This window comes from Calliphora vicina, chromosome 2, assembly GCF_958450345.1.
Source record: "Calliphora vicina chromosome 2, idCalVici1.1, whole genome shotgun sequence".
In the NCBI taxonomy this organism is placed as follows: domain Eukaryota; kingdom Metazoa; phylum Arthropoda; class Insecta; order Diptera; family Calliphoridae; genus Calliphora; species Calliphora vicina.
In genome coordinates, this window is record NC_088781.1 from 56034470 (window position 1) to 56061332 (window position 26863).

Below are 26863 nucleotides of genomic sequence, written 5' to 3' on the forward strand. Positions count from 1 at the left end.
CCCATATATATGAAAATCGCTGTACCGAATTTTGTGAAGATCGGTTCATAATTGGTTATATCTGAATACCACTTTTTTAATCTTCATAAATATCGATTTCGAAACGGAATTTTACATAGATCGATAATTTATATTCAAAACTCACACTACTATATTTTGTGAATATCGGTCCCATTCGATCATATCTCCAAATATGGTCCACTTCCGAAAATCATATTAACTCTCTTACAAATATCTATATCAGGTTAAAATATGAAGTGAATAATGGCCATATATTCTAAAATCGCTGCACTGAATTTTGTGAAGATCGGCCCATAATTGGTCATAGCTCCCATATAAGGTAGACTTCCGACAAAAATAGTGCTCTAACTTGTTTTGGATTGATTTATAATAAATATGTATGGATTGTCCAAATTTGTTCTTACAAATTAACAGATTTAAGTTACAAGCAATACTACAAACCATAAATCCAAAATTTTAATTAAATTTAATAATAAAAAAAAACATCTAAAGTTTCTTTGAAATATATTTGGAAATTTTATAGATGTTTGTATATCCCCCAATTCAAATCGTTTAAATATCTTAAATTCTTCAATAATCCACAGTATAAATAACTACGTAATAATTCCATATCAATAAAACAATGAAATACAATAATTTTTTTCTCTGCTATACTTTCATCAATGAATAAAATGCAATCTCTAACCCCCCTTAAATATATTTTAACATTTCTACCCATTTACAAACAATGTATTGTATATTTATGGAACAACAAAAAATTATATCCCTGTATTCGATGATAAAAAAATATAATATCCAGCTAATCCACCCACAATAAGGGAAAGTAAGAAAGAAAGAAGTAGTATGTTTGAATGGAAACAATAAAACCATAAAGGAATAGACGACGACTTTGCTGATAAAGCTTTTATATCAATAACACAAGATGAACAACAAACCATCAGTATCATCAGCAATGGAACAAAATCAATCGATTGATGTCCGGACAAAAGCCAATAATAAGATAGAAAGAAAAAGTAGCTACTAAAAAATCTTCTACTAAAATGGATGAGAAAATGAAAATAAAAGCATGAAATGAACACGAATCCATAAATGATGCAGTCGAGCAGCCAGTCAGTCAGTCCAATATAAACGTAACATTTATAAATCCTTTGTGTGTTTTTTAGTATTTTATTTTTTCATTTCTATTATTTTTTTCTAAAAGTTGTTCATAATAAGAGAATGAGTAAGTAGTTGTTGGTTTAGTCCCCCTTTTTGATTGAGATTTAGATCTATGAATATTAAACGGCACAATTTATATTGCTACACGAATCATGCATTTGAATAATGAAGAATTTAAGAAATTTGTGTTTTTTATCATAAGGATATAAATGGAAAGTGAATTGATGTTTTTAGGATGAAAATTATTACTTTTTTGTTGTAGATATATAAAAATAAATATGTTTTTAATATTTTTTTACATTGAATTGGTTTATACTGGGTATCCTTGGCAATTTATCACATAATGTGTTTCTAATTGTAAACGGGTCAAGTTTCTCTGGTAGCCTTATAAATACAGACAAAATATGATATGTTTTACGGTCTCTCTCTTTCAGAACGGACTTTTGCTTTTATTTGTACTGCATATATCATAGACCGATTTACATTATGACAATAAACTATTTTTATATCTTTCTGGCTTTTTTGAAACGTTAAAGTTCTAAGTTCTGCTTACTTTCACTATTAATAGTAACGTAACACATTGTAAAGGATGTGTTTTAAGCCCGATAGAACTTATGAAAGTGTTAATTGTCAAACGAACTGTCATGCTGCACTCACCTTCTGACATTTATGATCAGTATATTTTAGCAGATCATCATGAATATATTGACACTTCAACAACACTACCAAATTATACAAATTTATTTTGAATTAATTGCACAATTCTCAATTTGCAATTTAATGAAAATAGTTTTTATCACAACTAATGTTTTTACCTTTTTTAAATACTAAATAAACTAGAAAATTTTGTGATTAATATTTTGCATTAGGATTGAATGAACATTAAATATTTCTTAAAATATTTGAAAACAAATTATTATTTTAAAATTTAACAAAAATTGTTAACCCTTTGTGCAGCGAAGAATTTTGCAATTCCTTACAAAAACCCGCAAACATCCTTAAATATTAAAACTATAAATGGTACTCTACAATGAAATTAACTTCCTTATATTTCAAAACCATAAACAGTTTTAAAAATATTAAGTTTCTTTACGTCCTTGCAGTAAATCTGCTATAAATAGTTCTTTTCATAAAATCTTAAAGAGAAAAGACCATAAAATTAAAAATTCCTGTATTCAAAGACCAATCTCTTTCCAAATTTTACCAAATTTATATCAAAATTTCGAACTAATCGATTTGTTTTAAAATTCCAAAGCTAGAAGTCAACAATGGAATACAATTACAGATACCTCAATGTTTAGATTACACTAGCTTAGCTTTTATTAACTTCGCACCAAGTATGGATCTATCAGATAAAAATTTTAAAATTTCCATGAAACTTTTACATATTTTCTGAGTCGATTAAACGATATCTGGCTGGCCTGCTGTTCATGCAAACCTTGTGTTCAAAGAGTTCAGAATTTTATATAGTGATTCATTTCTTAAAACTTTAAATTACATATGACGAAATTTATGTTAATATCATTATATATGAATTATTTATTGATAATAAAATATTGTTTTAATAAAGGGGTTATATAGGAGGTAGGGTCAATTATGAACCGATTCTAACAAATGTTGGTAGAAAGATTTAGGTTCATATAAAATTTGTTTACGACAAACTTCATCACGGTATTATTTATTATACGACAATTATGAATGTTCAAGTAATTTTCTGAGGGGGACCTTGTATGGGGACTAGGGACAAATGTTCCCCAATATTCCCCATATTTTGCAGTGTAATTTTAGAGTACTTAGAACTACTTTGTGCAAAATTTTAGTAGGAATGCCGCATAATCAACATATTTATGGCTGCTTAAATCTTATTCCGGAAACATTTGTATGGGGGATATGTGAAATCATGGACCGTTATTGCCCATTATCAAAATGGAGTATTTGTAGAAAAGTTCAGCAAGCGATCTCCTTTCCTTTGGGCCCTATCGTGTTTTCAACAGACAGACGGACATAGCTAGATCGTCATAGAATCTTATGAGTACCCAGAATATATGTATAATATACATTGTATATACTTCTTGGTTATATGACCAATAGATTGACAAAATCAATATATGTACAATGGAATAATGATTTACTCATATTAACTATGAGTATATATATATATAGTTTCTAACATGTTTAAATTTCGTTTCATAAACCTTATATAAAATAATATTTTGATTATAAATAAGAACTTAAATATTTATGGCCGTATTCATAAACAATTTTTAAATTTAGACAACATTTTAAAATCAAATTTTGTAGTGAAATTTTGCTTTAAAACATTGTACAAATTTTTTTAAAATTTGGCGCTCTTTTTATATAGAATTGGTGTCTCCGATTCCAAAAAAAATGTTTTAAAGATCAACATACATTTTTTTTAAGTTACAGTAGGGTCTAGATATATAAAAATCATTAATAAAAAAATTTTAAAAAATACATTTTTATGTGTTTCTGAACAGTGTTTAAAAAGCTACGATAACTAACAAATTTTTAACTGTTGCTACAACTACTGCTTCAAAAAAGTGTATGTAGCGGTAGCTACATTTTTTTAAAACTACTGCTACCTTCAAAATATAAAACTCTTAACAGAGCAGTAGTAATAAAACATGAATTGTAAATGAAGTAGTAGCATAAAAATACAAATCATTGCTACTGCTCTATATCGAGTTTTAATTTTTAAAGTAGCAGCTGATGCAGCAGTTAAGGTAGCAATAAAAGTAGTCAAAAAAAAAACCTTCAGTCATAACACCAAAATTAACAGAATTAAACGCTGTGTGTTGTTTTTGTTTTGAGAGAGTTTGAAAGAATTATTCGATTTTATTCGTCTCAGATGTTCGTGTTGCTAACAGAAAGATCGTGTTTTCTGTGTGTATAACAAAAAAGCCGAACTTTTGTTTACAACACGACCAACATACACAAATATACATTCACAACAACAACACATAATATAATTTTTTGGCTGAAGATTTTTATTTTTGACTTATTTTATTGCTACCTCAACTGCTACTTAGCTGCTACTTCAACTGCTACTTTTTCTACTACCTCAACTGCTACTTCTATTACTACTAAATTTTAAAAGTAGCAGAATTAATAAAAAACTAATGACTGCAACATCAAAACTTTTTCTTTTTTAAGGTAGCAATAGAAAATAAATTACTCTGCTACTTTTAAATTTTTCTTTTATTAGTACTACTACAACTACTGCTACCAAAATGTGAAGGTAGCAGTAGTAGTAGTAATTATTGACACCGAGTTTTTATTAATTTTTTAACTAGACTACTTGTGTTTTTTCGTTGCTACTGCTAATTGTAGTCTAGTTTTTTAAACACTGTTTCTGAAACTAAATTTTTAAAAACATCTGTATTTAATATATTTCAAGTAACAGTAGGATCTAGATATATAAAAATCAATAATAAAAAGATATTTCTAAAAAATCCAGTACGTAAAAATTAAAAAAAGTATTTCGGCGGGTGCTGGCGGCTACAATTTGTTTACATTCCCCAGAAGTTTCTTTAAATCATGTATATAGTCATTGGACGGTCTTCGACGGTCTTTTTTTTGGCAAGCTATATAACATTTTTAGAGAAAAAAATATCAGTATATTTGAGACCAAACTTTAAAGGACTATAACAGGAAAATGGAGAGGCCCATAAATATAAGATATACACTTAATAAAAGCCTATATCAATGTTTATCTATGTTTGAAGTATGAATTTCTATATGGTAAAATAATTGAGATATATGTAATTTTGTAAAGCAGTAAAATATTAAAAAAAATTAACGAAAATATGATTCAAAATTGTTCACAGAAAACAAAAATTTCAATTCAAATATTTGTCACATATTGTACTGGTTTCAATTATTTCATAATTCAATCAGGTATTCATGTGCTCAAAAACAAAATTTTCTGATATTTTCTATTGAATTTTGAGTTTTGAATTTGATAATTTTGATATTTGAATATATAATTTTCGTTATTGGTTGAACTTCAAATACAAAAATTATTGAATAGATAATTTTCGTAATTGAAAAAACAAAAAATAACAAAAATGTGTTTTCAAATAATATGTGACAAATATTTGAATTGAAACGGTTTAAGAAATAGTTTTTTCTGTGTTTGAACTTCTGGCGCTTCTGTCGAGAAAACGAAATGTCCAATTGAAAAACCCATTTGTATTGGAGGAGATCAGATTGTCAGCTTCCGAAAAAACTAAGTTTTTCCTAATTCTGAAGATACCGATTTTTATAATTTTGTCCACCTAGATTTTGATTTGGAACCACAGTGATACGGGGGTTAGAACTACAAAGTAGAATATTTCATTCCAATATGTAATCTAATATACATCCATTTAATGCATATTACATTTAATTTTTTTTAAATAAATCCATTTATTGGACTAGTTTTGGATCATCCGCTCTATATTGAAGAAAATTACCTCCAAATCACTTAACACGGGTAATAACTTGACAATATAATATTTTCAAATTAGTTACAAATCGTGATCAATGCTTAAATATTACTGGGAAATCATGATATTTTTAAAGATAAAGTAAAATAACGGTAACATGTAAAGAATCTGAGAGGATGCCCACCCTATACTACTAATATTGTAGTACATATCGTCACCTAAAATGCAAAACAACGTATCATCAAAAAATTCGAAATTGATTTTATTATTGATTACAATTCACTACATCATATTACATATGTGTATAAAATTTTAAACTTTTACTATCAAAAATAACCAGGTTATAACCAAAATTGGAACTAAAGTATCATCAAGTATATGATTTTCTTAAACAAAATAACGTATACGCTTTGAGTAATTAATTAATAAATCGTTTTTACCTTATTTTTGGTAGTATCCTATTTTATTTTTATTAAATTCCTTTCAATTGAATCTATTTTGCAGTCTTAATGAAAATTTAATGAAGAACATTTTTTAGTTTAAAAAAGTAGTTGTTAGTAATTGAAATAAAAACATAATAAAATTAAAAATGTATATATAAACTGCTTTTATTTAAAATAAAAAAAAAATATTTTTATTTAAGTTTTTATTTTTTCATAAAAATTTTTATTGATGATACGTTTTTTTGTTTCAGAAAATAACAATTCAAAAAAACGTAAGCCACATATCTTAAAGTGTGCTTTGAAAAAATTATTTTTTTTTTCATAAAATACACACAGCGTCAAAAATGAGTAAACACCAGCGAATTTTTTGATTTTTTTAATATCATGAAAATCATTATAGTCCGACTTAAATCCTTTTTTTCGCAACCGAATCTATTCTTCAACCCAATCTCAAACAAACCGAAACTTTAAAATTTTAATCGATGGATAAATTTTAGGATTTTCATTATCTTAAAAAAAATTAAATAATTTTTGGTGTATACACACTTTTGAGGCTCACTGTATATTTCTAGAGTCATTGTAATTCAGATTTGAAAATTTTGTTTCAATATCTCAAGTAGTTTTCATTTTATATCGTTTTTTGCTTCTCCTATAAACTTATGAAAAGGGATGTTACGTTATTTTGCATTTTAGGTGACGATATATTTTTATCCAATTAAATATTGTTAAACATTATTTTCAATTCTCAACTAATCGAAACCAAACATTTATTAACTCAAAATCTTTAAATATTTCCCTTTGGACTCTTCTACTCATATAATTTCCTCACAATTGTATCTCTACCCATTTGAATAACTGACACAGAAATGGTTTAGAGAAACATTTTATTATGTTTTTCCAAATTTTGGGTAAATTTTATTAACTGCAAAATCTTATTTGCATATTTATTTTGTTTAATTTTGCGTTATACACCCTCTTATACACAATACAATTATTATGCCGACAGTAAGTAAGAAGCAGTAAAAGAGAAAAAACGAAAACATTTTCCAAATTCCCCAAACGCATATTATTTGATGAATTTTCCACTTGTTGTAAGATTTACATTTAAAAAAAAAATAAAGAAAAAATCTACTAAATTCGCTTTACTCGCATGCTAATGCGTGTGTCAATCGTGTCAAAGTTGTCTGTCTGGCCTGGCCCTCTATCGCTCGCTCTCCACCCTGCTCAATTGGAAAATTATGAAACGAAAACAAATTTCATGCTTAATGTCGCGGTTTCGCTGATTTTTTTTTTGCGAATTTGTTTGTTTACACTGAAGAACGAATTTTGAAATTTCCAAAAAAAAAAAATTAGCATTTTAAGTGCGTTTGCCATTTGTCTAAGAATAAAAAAGTAAAAATAATATTTATAAATAAGATTTTAACGCATATGTACGAATACGTTTAACTTTTTAAGCAACCATAACACCACTATGGATGGATGTGGATGACAAATCAACCCCCTCCCCTTATTATTTAGCTGTGTTTATTTCTGCTCTTGCTGCTGGTATTTCTATGAAATCTAAGACCTTTTGAAAAAATAAAATAAAGAAACATTAAATCTCATCATGTCTGTTAAGGGAAAAATCGTCACTTTTCCATCAAATCAAAAAGTCGTTATAGTTGGGAATGTTTTTGCTTCTGATGCCCTACAATGTGAAGTATAAACTATTATAATGATAATGTGAATATTGCTTGTACTTAACCACAGAGAAAACAGATTGCTTCTAAAGTTTGGTTGCTTCAACCGAAATTCTTCTTTATCTACTAACTTGCTGTTGATAGAATCGAAAAATTCCATGTGTACAACCGAATCATTCGATTGACAACTTATTCGTTTGCTACTACGAAACTGTTTTCTCTGTGAACCTAATGATATAAAACCAAAACTAATTGTAGACTAAAATGTTTGAAGTTCATTCTGAGTTGAAGTTCAATTTCCTACTGATACAAAGCATTGTTTTGGATAATTGATCGGTTTATCGGAAAATCATTAAATTACCTTAGTGCGAACCATAAAAGTTATAAAGCAACATACGATCTATAATACTGTAGCATCAACTGAATTCGACTTTTACCAAAAAGATTATCCCCAATTGATTTTCACTTTTTTTAATGCGTTTTGATGATGATTTTGTATTTCAGACGAACAACAATTATTGTTTCGTTATCGTTTATGTTGTTTTAAACAAATTTTTTGTTTTACACTTTTATTGTCATCAATGTTCAATATGCCAGGAAAAATCCACACCCCTCCCCTTTCGCTGCCTGTCTAATAATTTCCAATTTTATTTACATAAAATTTCCATACCATCTGCACTTGTTTTTTTGTTTTTGCTAGTAATTCTTTAGATTTCTTAGCATGTATTTTTTCGATTCCATTTGCTTTCAGTTGTTAGTGTAAAAGTTATTGTTTCAACTCGAATAAAAATTTGTTATGCCCTCCTTATTATCCTTGTTTATCTGGGTATAATGTTGTGCATCCTTGTTTATTGTGTTGTATTGTATTGTGATTCTTTTTGCCTTTTGTTACCTTTAAATTTAACTACAGTTTATTCTCCGACTGGGTTTCTTTTAATTTTACGCTTATTGGTTTTTGGCAATCGCCTGTGCAAATACATTTCAACAGCGATAAGCCACTTTATGTTGTAGTTGTCGTTCTCGCAGCCTTAATATTGAATCCTGTTGATGTTTCAAATGAAATTGTTTAAGCGAAAAGAAATAAAATAAAAAAAACAAAGGTAACCATAAACTAGTGTTAAGTAAAAAAGATCCCAATATATTCTAGATAATCTGTTAAGCGTGCCTTTTCCATAAGCCTACTCAATGGCCGGGAAAATGATGAGGAAGTGGTTTTAGCAGAAAGATCAAACATTTTGTGATAGAGAAAATTATTTCTTCTTTCAGCATTTAACTTTAGTTGAATATGTCGTCAAACTAAAATAAATTTGAATGTGAAAAGAAGACATTTTAATTTTATAGTCGTTACTTGCTAATTCCAATTCGTAATTCTACACTTAAGTGCGCATTTTATAGCGTATAAACCAGGTCCGCACCATATATGGTTCGTATTTTATAGCCCCCTAAAGTTGGATATCTCGGAAATTGTGAAAATGTACATGATTGAAAGGATTTTATCAAAATCTACATGTCTTTTTAGCAAAAGAACCTACAAAATTGGGAAATGTCCTTTATATTTATATTTCGGCATTTCAAAAATCAATCCTTTTATAAGATTTAGTTTTTATTTTGAAACATTTTTACAATATAAATTTATTCAATGTATTGGCCATTGTTAGCTATGACCTATCCTTCTGACAACATATACGAATGTCAAAATACGACTGTCGTAAGTGAAATTTTTCGATTTTGAGATTATTACATGTTCATAATATAGTTCGCAAGCTCTTTCTAATGGTATCATCAGTTTTATCCCAAATCTTATAACTACCGTGATATTCAGCATGCATTTCATCGTATGTCACAAATAGACATACGACATTTTTTTTGTATGTAAAATGATGATTTTTCATATTGAAAATACAATTGTTGTACGTCATACAATTTTATTATTTTTTTAATGAAAAAGTAAAGAAAATAATAATAAAGAACATAACTGTTTAATTTGAAAAAATTCTTAAAACTAATATTTTATAGTTGGCACTCAAAGAAAATAAAAAATACAGTCCACGGCAAGTGATGCTGGTTTACATTTTAACGTAGCAAAGACTAAGTTCTTGCGTTTAAATACAAACAACCATAGAGAAAACACATAGAGCGGAAACTCTCCTGTCAAAGACCAAACTCAGTTGTCAAAAACCTAAGTGATGAGAATGTATTAGTAAAAAAAACTATATGAAAACAAAAACAACACTCGTATGTGTAACTTTTTTGAGTAATTTTTTTGTTTGAGTTTTTTTCGAGTTTCCGCTCTATGTTCTCTATGCAAACAACTCCCAAAAGTTCCAAATAGACAGCGTACACAGAAAAAATTATTTCTTAAACGGTTTCAATTCAAATATTTGTCACATATAGAACTGGTTTCAATTATTTCATAATTGAATCAAGTATTCATGTGCTCAAAAACCAAATTTTTTGATATTTTCTTTTGTTTTTGAGCACATGAATACTTGATTCAATTATGAAATAATTGAAACCAGTTCAATATGTGATAAATGTTTGAATTGAAATATAGTTTTTTCTGTGTAGATATTGAAGACGTCCAATCATGTATAAATCTGGATAGTGTCATATCAGCATCAGGCGGCTCGTTAGAAGATATTACAAATCGGGTCACTGCAAAAAGTATGGAAATCACGACAAATTCGGTTCTTGCTTCGACAGAACATATACATCAAAACTTCGACTCTATTTGATTGTTCGCACGTAGTGAACTACCACGTAAACCAACCACAAATTCGTCTGAGAACCAAGCCCCTCTTTTCATCTAACGTGAGTTCCGTCCTGTTGTATGGCTGTGAAAACCACAGCGAGTTGCAATCCATGCAGGTATTCAATTGGTCGTTACGAAAACTGTTCCAGATATTTTTGCCAAATATGCAGAAATGAAATTGGATTAGCCAATTTCTCAGACGCACCAATGAATACGTAGCCAAGATTGAATGGAATGGAGGATAGATCACAATGGAAAAACTTTGTTGAGGCCCTTTTTTTTCATTCTAAAGGAACGGGTTCCTTTTTCATGCTTTTTTAAGGGAATGGGTTCATTTTTCATGCTACTCTAAAGCTATTGGTTCCGTTTTTATGTTATTCTGAAAATAACTATATATTTTTCATGATATTCTATATGCATGGGTTCATTTCCATTATATTCTTAATGAACTAGTTATTAATTTTTTCATTCTATTTTAAAGGAACTGTTTGCATTTTCATGCTATTCTTATAGAACCGTTTGCATTTTCACGCTATTCTAATGGAGCCAGTTCCACTTTCATGCTATTCATTTTCTATGATATTCTACACAGAAAAAAGAAATTCATAATTGGAATGAATTTTGTAATAAATATTATTAATCGAACTTGACTTTTTTTTCCCAAACTATTTTCATTCAGAATAAGAACATATTCGTAAATATTATAAAATTGTACATGACGGAAATTTTAGCTTTTTTTACGTAAATTGTATGCTATTTTATAATAAATTGCATTATAATTGTATAATCTGATGAATTATTTCAAAATTTTTGCATAATAGCCATATATTGGCCAATATACATATGTATTAAGACGAATTATAAACATCTGAAACTTAAAAAATATAATTAATCATAATAAAACATCAATAGACATTAAAGTATTTCATCCTTTTAACAAAATTTAGTGAATTTCGCGCACATTTTCACATTTTGTAGCTGAAAATCATAAAAAATAAAAAAATTTCAAAGGAAAATTTCTAACATTTTTGAACAACATAAAAATAAAAATGAAATTGAAATAATATTTTTCAAGCCTTCTAGATTTTTTTTGAAAACATAAAATATGAACAAAATCATACTATTTAAGAAATTATTTATAAATGTTATGAATTGAATTCAATGAAATCAAATCATAATATTTATGTTGAAACTTTTTTCTGTGTATATGATATTCTTGATTTAATATATTTTATTCTAAAGGAAGGGCTTCCATTTCCTTTTTTTAACAGCTATTCATTGGTTTTTAATATTTTTTTTAAGATTTTTCTTTAGATTTTATCACAAAATTTCCATTTTACTCAATAAAATTATATATTTCCATAGGGATTTATTTCATAGAGAGTTATTTCATAATTTTTTGTTGGGAGTAAGTCAGAAGAATAATTTCACTTTTTTAGTTCCTTTTTTTTAGATTACATAAATAAATTGCTTCGAATTGGGAATGATTTCATTTCTATTGGGATTTATTTCATTGGGAGTTATTTCGCTTTTTTGGGACAAATATTTTTACCCTTTGGTAGTTATTTTATTTTTCAAGTTTGGGAATTATTTCATTTTTGATGGGAATTATATCATTGGGAGTTATTTCATTTGGGAGCTATTTCACTGTACCTGAATAAAACTTATGTGCTGGCAGACATTTTACAACTTCCGGGTCAAAATTTGTATGTGGCTGATGGACGAGGTAATGTTCAAGAATAATACCGGTCAAAAAAAAGACAAACAAAATCCCCCGTAATAATTAAATGAATTGATTATATTTTCGAAATTATAAATGTATTATTTAAAAACGAATTAAATAAACTGTATAATTTTATTTATTTAAAATTTTTTATTTGCATTATTAATAAATATGTTTAGAATTAATAAAATTATTTAATATAACACAGTACAACATTTTTCAGTTCATTGCTTTGGGACTCAATTCTGACAATTGCACGTGAAAGTAGCCCCAAGAATAAGAACTGCATCATTAGTTTTGTCAAGTTGGCTGCCGTAATAATTTAATGATGGTTAAATCTAATTTCAATAAAATTATTAATCCATTTAGTTTCTGTCAAAAATAAATGTAATTACTTTGAAGAAAAATTTTAATATTTTATGCAGAATTTTAAATAAAAAAATATTCCAAAAAAATCTCAGGTGTACATTCTCAACAATAACAAAATACATGAAAATAAAAATACACTGGCACAAGGAAATAAATATATTCACACAGGCAGACAGTTAGACACATGTCTAACGGCATAATGTACAATGAACAATTTTAATATGCGTAAATAATACTTACAGCTGTAACACACAAAGTACGAGTAGTAATATAATATTAGTAAAAGTACATAGTAGATAGACAACAACATCTGTATGAACATTAGGGAAGCACTCTGAAAAAAGATCGTTGTTTACAGCTAAAATTAAAGTTTCTTTCTTTCTGTCCCATCACTAGCTCTTGGTGAGCTGACACAAATGTCAAAAAGGACCTTTTTGAGGTTTCTAAAAGTTCCAAAGGAACATTATGTATTTAAGAAAGGAGTTTTGAACAGCTTTAAAGGGAGTTTCCAAGAAAGTCGTAGCATACACAATTTTTTATTCAAGGACATACATTTGCTGAAAATATATCTATAGAAACGGTGCAACCCTAACGAACATACATACATTCACACAGGAATATAAAAGTTGAGTTTAAGCATGCATCATGATGTAATAAAATTATGAATTTTATAGACAACAGGAACAACCAGGACGAAAAATACAAACGAACACACACACACACATACGCAAAAGGTGAAATAATAATGAAACAAAAGAAGCGTTGAAAGGAATTTATTAAAAATTCAAGTACCACTGTGTGTTGACAACACACAAAAACGCAACAGCGACAACAATGACAACAATAATAAGAACAGAATAACTGCAAAAAAAGGAGAGCAGTAGAAAGAGCAAATGTAATGAGATCTAATTTTTAAACGTAAATATGAATGTATGCATGTGTTGTGTTGGATGGTGTATTTTTAAGAACATCATGTGAAATGATGATGATTTTGATGTCAACAATGACAAAAAAGAATTACAGTTCACAGACACAAACACACTTACTCTAATGCATACCTTTGGCATGCGTACAGTAAGTTAGGAGAGTCCTCTGACTAAAATTGTTAGCGTAATTTGAAAATCAATCCGCCAAAAGCGGTGAATGCAAGGCATATTTAACCAGGTGGCAGCGTCACGCCAGCTGACTATTTTTTGTTCCACTCGTGTTTTGACTTGTGAAAAGTCAAAAGCTTGTTTACAAACATTTTTAAATTTGTTATAAGCAGGGAAACCAAAATATGCACGTTTGCATGTTTTTTCTGGTGAGTCTAATGAGCACAAGGATAAGATATTTACATGTTTCAGAACTATTTAAGAATTTTGGCATCGATTTGTTAGTGCATATTTTTGCATATTTTACCCTTAAATACATATTTTTGCATATATTTGTTTTAAGAGCATATTTATGTCATATTTTGCGTTTTTAGAGCATATTTTACTGTTTAAAGCATATTTTGAGTTTATCAAAAACAAATTTTGTCTATTTATTTTTCGCTGTTGTGTTACAGGTTTTTACTTCCTTTGTTTAAAATTCAAAATTGAAAAATAGATTTCTTTTCACCAAAAAAAAATTTAAAAAACTGAAATTTTTTTTTAAAATTTAAAATAACAATTCGAAAAATTTTTTTATCCAAAAAATTAAAAAACTGAAAAAAAATTTTTGTTCACCTAAAAATATTTAAATTTTTTATTTTGAAGTATAATTAGGTGAAGGGTAATAAGATTCGGCACAGCCGAATATAGCTCTCTTACTTGTTTTAATATAAAATAAGCACTATTTTAATAATAGCTCCATCTAAATATCAAATTTTAGTTCTAATTCAAACTTAACCGTTCTAAGTGTTAAAGAAATATTGTCTTTTAAATTTGCTCCTGTAATATCAGTTGATGTCGAAAGAACATTTTCTATGTTTAAAAATGTTTTCAGATCCAATAGACAACGATTTTTATTTGAAAATTTAAGTAAATTTTTTTTGGTTAAAAATTATGTAAAAGTTTGTTTTTTTAAGAGCATATTTTTTAAATTTTAAGAGCATATTTTAAAGTTTTTACTGCATATTTAAAGCGCCTAAAACGCTTTTTTTAGAGCATATTTCCGGTTTCCCTGGTTATAAGATTAAAAGATTATTTTATTTTTAAAAAAATTAGTATTTGTCACCGCTTTATGTGCATAAAATATTTAAAAGTGTTAAAAAACACTATTTCATTTATAAAAGTGCGTTTTTGTGAATTTTTTTTTTTGACAGTTTAAACGGTTTTACACAAACAAAGTGTGTCTGTAATTCTCATTCACTCTAGTGCAATGGTTAATGAATTAAAATATTGTTAAAACACTCTATACATTTATTTGTATATCTTTAGTTTTTCTAAAGCCTTTTGGGAAAAGGTTTCCTGATGTTCTGGCCTAAGCAACCAGTGAAATGCGCATAGGAACTAGCTTATCCCCCAACAATAAATTTCAGTGAATTTATCAATTATTGGGAATTCAGCACATTAATTCTTAACAAAAAAATTAATTTTGTATTCCCATATAACAACTTTTTGAAAAACCACTATTGTTCTTGTATTGTTGTAGTTACGCTGCCACCTTGTTAATACATCTTGGTGAATGAGGGTATATATAAGTTCGTCATGCCGTGTGTAGTTAGCAGTGAAAAATATTTTTCTGACACCTAACAAAGTATATATATTGATCCTTTAAATAATTAACTATGGATCGCAGAATGTTCAAAAAATACAAAACAGTGTTCCCAGCAGTTAGGGCTCTTTAAATTATATCAGGAATTAAACAGTTAAAGTTTTAAAATTATAATTGTTCTTCTAAGAAAACGATGGATATATTAATGGTATGTTAAAAGTTATCTATAGAGCATCTATCTGTGACTTGCCTTTTAAAATCATCAATATTTTGATCGTGTTGTAAAATAGCAACCAACCTTAATTTTCATCTCGTAATTACCCAGCTGTTATGAAAGTAGTAAATGTATTCCTTATAGACAGTAATTGTAACGGTACCGTGAAATAACTCCCCACGAAAAAATGAAATAACACCCAACAAATTTTTCATACAACTTGGGAATTATTTCATTATGAAACAACTCCTAACGCAAAGGGAGTTATTTCATAATTTTTAGCTGGGAGTTATTTCATAATGCAATAACTGCTAATGAAACAACTCCCAATGAAATTTTTGTTGGGTTTTATTTCATTTTATTTTGAGAATTAGGAGTTATTTCACTGTGTTGGGAGTTATTTCATTTTTGTTGGCTTCTACTTTGCAAAAGCAAAATATTAAAAACTGGCTTTGCTCAGAATATTTATTTTGCATTACCGGCCTTTGGCCGAGCTCAAAAAAGATTATTTTTACCTTTACCTTTGTCAGGTCGTAACGATATCTTAATGCGAAATGAAAATCGGCTTTCTGAAATATTATAAAACATTTCTGCAATGAAAGAAATCTTTCCGAGCGAAACCAGTTTTTGATATATCCCAGAGGAGAAACCTTTTCTGAGCGAAGCCAGTTTTTGATACACCCCAGAGGAGAAAACCTTAGCGCACGGCCAAAGGCCGGCAATGCCTAGAAAATTTCTGAGCGAAGCCCGTTTTTTGATACACCCCAGAGGAGGAAAACTTTGCGCTACACCATAGGCGCGAAATGCAAAAAATGTTTGGTAAGCGAAGAATAATTTCACTTTTGTAGTTCTTTATTTCATTGGGAGTTAGATTACATAAATAAATTGCTTCGCATTGGGAATTACTTCATTTCTATTGGGATTTATTTCATTGGGAGTTATTTCGCTTTTTTGGGACTAATATTTTTAAAATTATGAAACCGCCTATTATTGGGAGTAATTTCATTTTACCCTTTGGTAGTTATTTCATTTTTCAAGATTGGGATTTATTTGGGATCACGGTAGCATTGTAACTAATGTGGCTGAATCAAATTTATATATTTTCGGTCATTTGACACGTATATTAGAGTGTCCCTTAGAATTAAATTTTTTGAAATGTTGAAACGGTACCCGCTGAAAACTTTCGTAATGACCTAAAATACCACCAAAAAAATGTTTACCTTGTTCTAAGAAGGGCAACCTTAAGAGCACTTGGAGTCAAAATGACTGTGTTTTTCGTGATTTTAAAAGTTCAGGGCCATTTAGACCCCAAGTGCTATTAAGGGTTTATTTCCATTTTTGTGCTGTTATTGTAAATACTAGACTTCATGTTATATTTTTCTTAAGTTTCATCAAAATCGGCCCAAAAATATATATAATTTCGCTATCTTTCCTTTAGAAATTCCAAATATTGAAGAATTTGACATTTGACCTTCACGATTTAAGGGTTAACGTTTTCCGATTTTAGGAAAACTTTCAGACTATATTTAAAATTGCCTTGACTATAACATTCTGAACAGATTTTACTTAAAATTAATAACAGTAAGGAAATTGGGCTCATTCGCCAAAATATGGCCAATAAATTAGTTTTTCCCGAAAATCGCAAAATTTATATCGCAGGTACGGAAAAACTATAAGAGGTATTGACATACTTTTTTCACATTTTTATTCCCCATTATTTTGTAAATAAATCTTCATGTGATGATCAAAAAATTCTGAAATTTGTTTAACAAAATTTTTAAAAATTGAAGTTTTGAAACTGCCGTTAAAAAAATATTTTTTTTTGGTCGTACTGCGATTAGATTAAATGTATCCTATAAAGATAAAAACTCATATACAAGTAAATATGGCTATAGTTTAAGTAAAAATAAGCTTTTATTTTACTATTTCTCAAAATATGTTAATTTTGTTCCCAAATTTCTTGTTCTAGTGGCCTGAGACACGTTAATGGCCTGGCGATTTTTTAATAACTTCAACATTTTTTAACCAGTTTTTGTGTTTTGTATCTTGTTAGAACGACAATTACGCACACATTTCGATTATTTTAAATTAAATTGCAAAAGTAATTATTTAATGGCAAATTTTAAAAAAAAACTGAAAAAATGCATTTTTCCCCTTGTAAATACACCTCAAAACTAAATCGAAAGTCTGCACGTGTTGCCCTTCTTAGAACAAGCTAAAAAATAGTTTGGTGGTATTTTAGGTCATTACGAAAGTTAGCGGATACCGTTTCAACATTTCAAAAAATTTAATTCTAAGGGACACTGTAACGTATATGCTATTTTAAATGCAGATAAAAGTCAAATAGTTACAATTGTCACTTAAGTGTCTCCAAGTAATCTAAAGTGTAGTTATTTCAAACATTAACTGTGTACTGCATTTGTCACTAAGCACGTGTTAAAGTAGCTAGTCACGTAGCGAGTTATGTAACTAGTTATCACCCTAAATGATAGGTAAAATCTGTAGTTCAGGAAAGTCTCCTGAAACTCCTGGGAAATGAATGTCATGATCGGTAACTTTGAATTTAAAGTTACAAAATCTACAAAAAATTTCAATGAAAACAAATATGAATGTTTTCTATATACTTAATGAATTTTTGATACTTAAAAAAGACTATCAACTTTTTTGAAATGATAATTTTCATTTGCTGATAAAGAAATGAAGAGGACTTAATGCCCATTTCTCGATATCAAAAGAAGTAATCGATGATTTAATGATATTTCTATAACAAACTCGACAAAAAACTTTTTGTCCACGTCAATGGGCAACAAAAAAATTATCTTTTTATTAAAAACTTGGATAATATGCATATAAATATGCATTTTGAAGTTAAATATAACAAAATATGCATTATCAAGAAAATAAACTAAAATATGCCCTCACAAATCAATGTCATTTTACAGCAAAATGTGCGATTCGGATAGATAATTAGTCTACATTTTATTTGGACGTCCGAAAAAAATGCATTTGCATATAAATCCGCCCCCTAGTTATATGTATGCAAAAATCAAACTACCACTTCCGAAAAATGCAATAACTAAAATATATTTCTTATAAATATCGATACCGGAGCAAAAGTTTGACGATGAGTTCATAATTAGTCATTGCTCCTACTAAAATCCACTCAAGAGAGTAACTTTATAACGATAAGGCCTAGAGGGACGAACTTAGGTGGTGAAGTTTTGCCGAAAATATTTGTTGTTGATCAGAAATATTTGGTGTAGAAAATGGGCAAAATCGGGTCAGAAAAAAGATTTCGAACAAAATGTATCTGAGATGTGCCACATACGAGAAGACCTAGAAAATGGCCACAAATAGTTGTTGATAACTTAAGTGTCCAAAAATAGTTTGAATCGTTAAAAAGTTTTGGATAAAATTATATGCAAAACTTTGTATTTTGAAGCCAATAACATTTAAATGCATGAATCTTACAAGGAGAAATTTATCACAAATATTTTCTACATAGAAATTTGCATTTCTTTAATTTTGCGTTTGAAATGTTTTTTAAACAAAAGATATAGAAATCCTTGTTGGCAGTGCTCTAGTCTGTGAGTTGCAGGTTCGATTACCAACAGAAACTCAAGTCTGTTTCACTACATCGGTCTTTTAGTTTATTGTTGTTTTAGTCATTATTGTTGTAACAGCTAATTCTACAATTTTCTAATCTGGGTTGTCATCATCGATGTCAAGATCAAGGTATGGAGCTACTTCTACCGGGTTACGAATTGAAGTATGGATTGCTGTGTAGTTCAATATGTTGGAAAATGTTATGAAGACTAGAGTTGGGCATAAGCGTTCTTTTTACTGATTGTTCATTTTCGTTCTGAACAGATACTTAAGTGAACAAGTCTTTTTATTAAATTGCTCATTTTAATGAAGAAATTAACCTCTTTCATTTGCCTGAATTTTTCAATTGAACTTGTTCTTTTATGAAACACCCAACCTTGAGGGAACAATATATAATAGTTGTCCCATCCAATCTATGTTGTTCCAGAAGTACTCTTGTTTTCTTCGGCAAGTTATTCTCTCAGTCGCCTATGGGCGACCTCTAAGTACGATTCATTATTAGTGTTCCAAGGTAACAATATTTAACCCTCTCATGCCCAATGTTGAGTATATGCAACATTGTGTTTATGAGCGTCTAAGTACCGCTATTTTAAATATTTTTTTTTGAACCTTTCGCCAAAATATAGCCTCAAGTGTTGTTTAAGCTTACAGCTAATTGGTTGGTAGTCAGCTGTGCACGTGTTCAGTTAGTAGCTATTCTCCCGAGAGCGATTGTCAACTTCGCTCATTTTGAAAAAACCGTTGTTTTAAAAAAAGTGTTAAAAAACATAAAATAATTAATTCATCCAAAAACCAAGTTCAACAACTAAACAATAAAAGTTAAGAGAGTAATTTAAAAAAACCCGTCTTGAAAATATTATTTAGTTTGTAATAATTTTGTAAATGTAGTGTTGCGTATATGCAACATTGGTGTATTGTGGTAATATTGTACCGCAGAAACATTACACATACAGACGGCGAATTGAAGCATATGTCGCTCATAAAATTTCAATTGGATGTTGCTACCGAGCTTTTGAATGCAATTAAAACTACAGTTGTCGCAAACAAGAGAGGTCGTCCATTATCACTCCTTTTCACAATGATTTCAGGAACTTCAGTACCTTCTCCATCGACTCCGTCATAACCAGCCCTATCATCAACAGCTCCTTCAACGGGATCTGAATCAAACCCCTATAAAAGAGCATATGTTGCAGAGCCTGCAAAATCCCTACTATTTGATGGTTATAATAATTGGCAGGAATGGGGAATAAAGGGTAGATGTAGGCTATGCAACAATGGGTTTCCAAGCTGTAAATGCAGCAAAGGTAATGTGCACTTATGCTCCAATCCTCAAAATATTTTTTATGTATCCTACCATAGGTAAATTCAAATAAACGGCATTTGAAAAAAAACTCAACATGTATTTCAATTTATAACACCATTGCCCAATGTTGGCGCGATCTTCTTCATCACGTTCATGGGGGGCACCGCTGGCAGCATTCTTGTCAATCTTGTCAAGAATGAATATCGCCTTGGGGTAACGGGATTTGAGGATGTCTTTCTGACTCTTCCAATTTTTTCTTTTCTTCTTCAATTGGTCGCCAGCCTTGGCATCCGATTGAAGAGGTGCATTTGTCAAGTTTTTGGAGGGCAGTAGAGTGCTGTGACGGTCACCCACGCTGTCTGACATTACGACCAGAGTCTCTTGACTAGAGGCTAGTATGTCGTCTTCTGAAGAAGATCCGAGATCATCGGTTTTCTTCAGGGGGTTGTTGTTGTTGTTTGTGTTGTTGTTGTTATTAAGGCTCATTTTTGGTCCCACGAGTAGGCACGTAAGGGGATGGACCATCCATGCAGTGACGGCGTACATACACTAGACAGAAATTACAACCGGCCCGTGTCATAAGCACCGGAGGGGAGCTGTTATCGACTAATCTTCTTTAACCACTAATTAGCCATTCAGGTTCTCGGCACTGCTACCAACCACGTTAACCTTACAAGTGGGGGAAAAGAAAGAGAGAGAAAAGAAAAAGGGAGAGAGAGAGGAAAGAACAGTTTTGGTCCGCGGGTTGTAAAACAAGAAAGATAAATAAAGTACTATCACTAGGCGACCATTTGATATAAAATGTTATAGCATTGTCCTACCACCAATTATATCCTACTGTGACCATTTGTTCAAAATGTATCACAGTATTATATAGTTGGCTATCACAATCCGTTTTACGAAACCTAGCCATATCAAGCAGTTTAAACCATTTGTTAGACATGTTGTAGAAAACAGTATCACTAGACTAGGCAATTGCTCCCCCTATCCGCCACCTGGGACGCGTCCGATGGGAGACTGATAACTCCACACGGAGTCCACTGTAATCTGTTACGCGTCCACTGTAATATGTTACAAGCTATTAGTTTGATTTCATTTCAGGACTTCATTGTGATTGCTACTTCAGAATCCAACTGTCTTCTCCATGTGTGGGCGGGTCTTCATCTTCATCTTCTTCTGTTACTTTGTGGGTTCCACTCAATGGCTTCCAAGTAGAGCCATTGAATAGGCTTCTAATAAGAGAGATTAGTTTCGGTGGGTGCCTTTACAGTAAAGTGCCTTCCAGATCGAGTTATGAGCAAGCTTATCAAATGTTATCTCAAAGTCTATAAATACGAGATATAAGATGTACTTGATCCACAAAGGATTTTCGTGGTCGAAAGATATCTTGCTCCAGGCGGAGTTCTGGTGAGTCAACTTATGATTATATGCGCTACCACCTTGTTCATCATACTCAAATACTCCCCTCCAGTTAGTACACTCAATCTCAGATCCCTTTTGTACTGTATTGCAGATATATCAGATATTGAAGAATTGCAAGGAAGTTGAATTGCATACAATGATTACTAGTTGTCACTATGAGGAAGAGGAGAATACGGAGAGGAACATCCTATGGCACTTCATGAATAGACGCAATACATTATGCACTATCTCGTGGGTTTATCGCAGATGGACGGTAAAATTCTTAAAGGTTTTATTAGTCAACTGACTGGCCTTATATAGTCTTACTTATTATACATTGTTTCACTCTTTTTTTTGCTCTTTTTCCAGTTCTTACAGTGGGACCTATATAAATGATATCAGCTAAGTCGCTCATGTTTTTAACCTTACCTTAAGTCTAATATATTTTTTAAAATTGTATACTTCCTTGTCGTAATACTTTCTTGACATACTGTTCGTAGTTAAAAGTAGTAACAAAAAATTACAACAAACGAGTACTTCTTTTATGACAATGGAAAATGATTTTGTGCATAATTTATTCGACTGATTATTATGAAACGAACCTTTTTACAAAATTACCTTCTCCAAAACACACGCACATACTCACTCAGTTCTTCGCCAAATTTATTCTTTTATATCGCACTTCTTCGTCGCACATACAAGTGCTCATTCAACAACTTGGTGACTGGCAAGTAGAGGACATTTATACATTCAAATTTCGAAATGCCACACTTGCGGCATTATTGTTGTAACCTTTTCTAGCCTTCCGTATTGATACTTTTCCAAATAACTTTTCTGCTTTTCGCTGTAACACTGGCGACAATGTCTTTGCAAAATTTTTACAATTAAATATGATTCCCGGTATAAACTTAAGTACTTGTCAAATGTCTACACTCCATGATTATGATGATGTTGTTTGTTTGTTTGTCTGTAAGTTGTGGAAAGGAATTTATTCACTATATGGAAAGAGCAGGTTAAAGTTTTAAAGATTTCATGATAGTTTTTCAATATAGAAAGTTTTTCTCCATTTTTTGGAATGTACATGGATTTCCAAGTTCAATATGATGGAATCTATCAAACCATTTTTTTCACAATCTTAAACACAACTCCATTTCCAGCTATATTCCAGAAGTTTCAAATTTTATTTCAAAAATTTCACAATTTTTCATTTATATTTCAGAAAATTCTAATTATAATTACGAAATTTCCAATTGTGCAATATTTCAGAAATGTTTAATTGGAACACAAATAGAAAATTCTGAAATAGAATTGGTAATTTCTGAAATATAATTAGACAATTTTAAAATACAATTTTAAAATTCTAAATTATAATTGGAAATTTCCACAATACAATTAGAAAATTCTGAAATACAGTCAGAAAATTCTGAATTTCTTTAGGAAATTTCTGAAATACAAATGGAAAATTCTGAATTTCAATTGTAGTTAAATTTTACTAAATATTTAAAAATATGCCACTGTTTATTACTTAACGATCACAATCCTTCTCAACTCTGCATTACCTTTGTCTGTCAGCAATGATGAAAGTGAAATTTTCAAAAAATCTTATTTCCCAAATATATTTAATTTTTACGACTTAAAATGAACAGGTTGAAATTGAAATTATTATGTTTGTTACCGCTCACAACATTACCATTTACATCTGAGTCCTCAATGTAAGTAGTTCGATGTTAATAAATATTACAATACAAGTGTATGTATGTAGTTGTTGGAAACGCAGGCTTTTAACTGATCCCTACTGTGCTTTCCTTTGACAAAGTTTATGTTCTTATTTCGAGTCCCCAGTGGGATTGTTTGTCGCTGTTTTTGTCATTATGTGTGGGAGTGTGAAGTGAGTACGCGTGTTTCTTACATTTCATTTGGTGGAAACGTCTTCCAAAATATTGTCGCCCATAAACGAGTGTTTGTCGTTAGTACTTTTACTTTATATTTGTCAATTTATTTTGTTACAATTGCATATTTAAGTAGCTTGAACTTATTTTCTTATTATAATGAAAAATATTTATTTGGTTTTATTGTTATTTTGCTTGAGAAGTGGATTTTTCCAATTTAGTTGATGGGTTGTTGTGTGGCTGTTTATGGTAAGTTTGTAGGTTTGTAATTGTTGTAAGGTTTTGGCAAAGAGAATTTTCAGTTTTCATTTGACAAAGTCATAGATATTAGAATAATTTTGTCTGAAAGAGCAAGCTATGACCTTTAAATGAAATTTTCATTTAATTATTAATGGCATTACTACAGTAAAATCTCTCAATGTATAATGAGCCAAAAACTGAAAAAAAACTTTATTGGTATCTTACTAGAAAATTAGAGAAGATGACAATATTATCTATTTTAACACGTTCTGTCGCAACAAACGACTGCCTTATGACCTTTTCTATGACTTTGCCATTGCCAATATAGACAATTTATAACAGCCTTGTACAAGATATCATATCAAATCTAAGGTTGTGGTCCAATATTATATTGCTATTGATGATAAATAATTGCAGAAGCAGCTCGGTGGGGTCTCGAATTCTCACTCACTTATGACCATATATGTTTAATTTCGTGTTTCTAAGTCCATTGTTATAGAAAATTCAAAAAAGTACCATTAGAATATAGAAAAAGTACCAAAAAGCACCCACTTGTAGTTTTCCAGTCACTCGGGTTCATATAAGCTTTATTTCATGATTCTAGGTTCATTGGTGAAGAAATTACAAAAAGTACCATTCAAATAAAGAACAAGTACCAAAAAGTCGCCCCCTAGAATTCTAACTCACTTAGGACCATATATGCTTAATTTCATGTTTTTAAGTCCATTGCTATAGAAAATTAAAAAAAGTACCATTAGAATAAACAAAAAGTACCAAAAAGCAGCTACTTGGTGATTCCCACTCACTCTGGTCCATATAACCTTTAATTCATGTTTCTAGGTTCATTTGTGAAGAAATTACAAAAAGTACCAATCGAATAAAGAAAAAATACCACAAAGTCTCCCCCTAGAATTCTCACTTACTTAGGACCATATATGTTTATTTTCATGTTTCTAAGTCCATTGTTATAGAAATTTCCAAAAAGTACCATTAGAAGAACAAAAAAGTACCTATAGTTCAGTTCACACATTTTGGTACCTAAATATTGTCCCCTATTCCTAACACTAACTTCACTCAGATACATATCTGCTAACTTCAATGTCGATAACTGAATTAATTTAAAATGTTAAAAAAGTACCAATTTCCCTTTTCTTCCATGAACACCCCTCAAGTTTGAAATTTAAAAATATTCCATTTTGCCAAAATTGTTTATGCTACAGGCATGTCTCAAAATATTAAAATCTGTGTTAATGTGCCCAAGAATAAATAGGTTTTAAAAAAAGTACCAAACTGTATACCCGGATTTGACCCAATATACTCCTTGGTACTCGAGTTCCTAATAACACCCTGTTGATTTATTTTTGTATGAATCCAGGAACCAACGTTAAAAAAATTATCAAAAAAAGCGGAAGTGGACCTTATATGAGAGCTATGACTAATTATGGACCAATCGCCACAAAATTTCGTAGGCGCGAGTTTAGCTTATATAAAACTTATTTGTGCTCAATTTGGTTTAGATATCTTTATAACTAAGATATTTATTAGAGCTTATCTATTTTTAGATAGGGCAATCGTATGGGGGCTAGTAGAAATAATGGACGGTTTCCAACCAAACTCAATATTCTTCTTCCATGTGGCAATAGAAAAGCTTGTACCAAATTTTTTCTTTGAAATTGCGACTTATAGTTTGATTACACTATGGTGGTGTAGGGTATAAAAATCATTTTGTGTACATAAAAGCATTCGTTTGCTTTATATAACTCAGGAACGGTAAAAGCAAATTCAAAAATTGTTGTCTCTAAATTATTAAGAATTAATTAGTCTTTCAAACTGCATTATTAGTTTTTTTCATTTTCATAAAAATTTTAAAAGTTATAAAGCCTTATTTACAAAATTTATGGAAAAATTTCGAAAAATTGTAATGTAGGGCACTTTAATGAGCCAATTCTTTACAAAAACTAAAAATGTTTGCACACAAAAATAAATCATGAAAGCATTTTCTTATAAACTGTTTCTTCAAAAGTAATGAAAATCGTGGGTCTTGACAAAGTTATGAATAAAACTCATAAAAAGGCCGACAAAACCGATTTTTGGCAAAAACCCGATTTGAGCGATCTCTAAACCACTTTCGAAAAATCGGAAAAAAATCTTAAAAATACTCTACCCTATAGGCTTTCAAATTATGCTTGAGCACCCATGAAAATAAGAAAAAAAACTTTTTTTGGGACACACTAATGACCATAGACAATGAGTATTCGTTATTAAAATGGGTCATACATATGGAGCTCAAAATAGGGTACCTTCGATATGTAAAATTTTTATTTGTTTCCCATCCGATTTAAAAGATTTTTATATATTTGGAAAGCGCTCGGCTAGGTCATGCGTGTGCAATTTATCTCTTATAATTTCCGAGTTATATTCATGTTTAAATTGAAATTTTAAAATTTTGCCATACCTTGGTCCGCTTTTTTAAAAATATAGGGAGTACTTATGGACCGAATGGATTCGAATTTATTTTTTAGCTAGACAACTAAATTACCAATAATATGCAAAAAATCTGAATAGTAAACTATTTTTAATTAGAACATTCAAATAATAGTCGATTTTTGCTGTTTTTTGGGTGAAAAGGTGACTTAACTCTTTTTTTATTAAAAAAAAACTTTCTTTAAGAACATATAATAATTTTATGCTTTTCTATAAGGTATCTTTACAAGAAACATTTTGGTATAAAAAACATGTTCTATTTTTCGAATATGCCGCCCCTACGCCCTTCGTAATTTGACCAATTTTTTTGTCAAAATTTCAACTTTGGGCCACATGTTCTAAAATCCCAAAGCTAGGATCATAAAACGAAGAGCAGCCTTGGAAGCCTTGGAAGCCTTGACGTATTCCCTATTTATTCCCAAAGTATTTTCCCAGCCCCAAGGGAAATGTGGAC